Raw genomic sequence first — 1,882 nt, forward strand, 5'->3', positions numbered from 1 at the left:
CCCAGTGCACTCCAAGCACTACGGCATTTGTAAAATCACACGCGAAAAAAGTGAAGTCCGAACTCACTTCTATCTTATCTCGCCCCCCGGACGGAGTCGAAATTACCCCTACGTCATGCGAGGAAGTCTCTGCGGTTATCAAGGGCTTGCGCAAAAAGAAGGCTCCGGGGCCTGATACGATTAGCAACAAAGCTTTAAAGCTTCTCCCGGTCCAGATAATCAACCTCCTGGTGAACATCTTCAATGTTCTCCTAGCTCACTGCGCCTTCCCAGACGCATGGAAAGAAGCCACGGTCATTGGCATCCACAAGCCGGGTAAACCCCGCGACCTCCCGACTAGCTACCGCCCAATTAGTCTTCTCAACACCATTGGCAAGGTGTATGAGATAATCATTTTGAATCGTCTCAAAGCCATTTGCGATGAAAAGCAACTTCTCATCAAACAACAGTTTGGATTTCGATGTAAACACTCATGTGTTCATCAAGTGCACCGCCTCACGGAGCACATTCTAACCGGTTTTAATACATTTCATAACCCCATCGCCACCGGGGCGCTCTTCTTTGACGTAGCTAAAGCGTTTGACCGCGTCTGGCACGAAGGCTTGATATTCAAACTAAACCGTTTCGGCGTACCAAACAAAATGGTACGCTTGCTACACAGCTTTCTGTCCAACCGCACCTTCAGATACCGTATAGACGGCACTCTCTCTTCACCCAGACAGATTCGCGCAGGAGTCCCTCAGGGCTCCGTGCTCTCCCCGCTTTTATACTCGCTCTTCACAAGCGACATTCCCACCGACCACCCGGGCGTACACGTCGCCCAGTTTGCGGACGACACCGCACTGTACGCGACGGCAGTAAACCGGGTCCACATTAGAGCCCGCCTCCAGAAGGCGGTAAACATTATAGGTAAATGGTTCCGCCTTTGGCGTATAGAAGTCAACCCAGAGAAAAGCGCAGCCGTGCTTTTCACCGGCAAAGCGGTCTCCCGTCTCAAGTCCGGACTCAAAGAAGTCTCCCTTTACGGAGCACCCATCCCCTGGCAACGTACTGCCAAGTACCTAGGCGTTACCTTCGATAACCGCATGAGCTTCTCCATGCACGTTAACAAAGCGAGAAAAAAGGCCGCATACGTAATGCACCGCCTTTACGCTATGATAAATAAGAAAAGTAAATTGTCCCTCCGCTCAAAGCTAACGCTTTATAAAACTACGATCCGTCCGATCTTAACCTACGCTAGTGTAGTGTTTGCCCACCGTCCCAAAGCGACCCTTAGGCCGCTTCAAACCCTACAGAATCGTTTTCTGCGTCAAATCACGGGCGCGCCGTGGTTTTTACGCAATAATGACCTCCATAGAGATCTAGAATACCGACAATAGCTAAGTACATGAAACAGCTCTCTCAAAACTATTTTGACAAGAGCTGCCATCCATCCCAACCAACTAGTCGTTGAGGCCTGCAATTACACTCCCAACCTAAACGCTAACTGCAAGCAGAGGCGTCCCAAGAACGTCCTTTACGATCCAGACGATGACATAACAACCGACAATGCTTCCCAGGTAACACAATCACAAGCTACACAGCGTCTTCGCCGGCGAAGACGAGGTCCCCGATATCTAACGTCACCCGGACGTGGGTTTTCTAACTCACGATCTTGGGGGCGTCCGGACTGATTCACTCAGGTCACGGTTACCTCCTCCAGAATGGCCTTCTAAGCCGAGGTCCGAGTCTCATAGGAGACGCCCTTAGAGAGCCGTTCCGTCCTCTATCTTTCTTTCAGCCTTCGGGTCACATCAGGCGATGCTTCTGCGCTCGCCCAACCCCCCCGGTGACGCCGTAGTGGTTCCGCAGGGAGCTATCGGCACCTACTCAGACAGAAAAA

The sequence above is a fragment of the Bicyclus anynana genome, chromosome 1, assembly GCF_947172395.1.
Source record: "Bicyclus anynana chromosome 1, ilBicAnyn1.1, whole genome shotgun sequence".
Taxonomy (NCBI): Eukaryota; Metazoa; Arthropoda; class Insecta; order Lepidoptera; family Nymphalidae; genus Bicyclus; species Bicyclus anynana.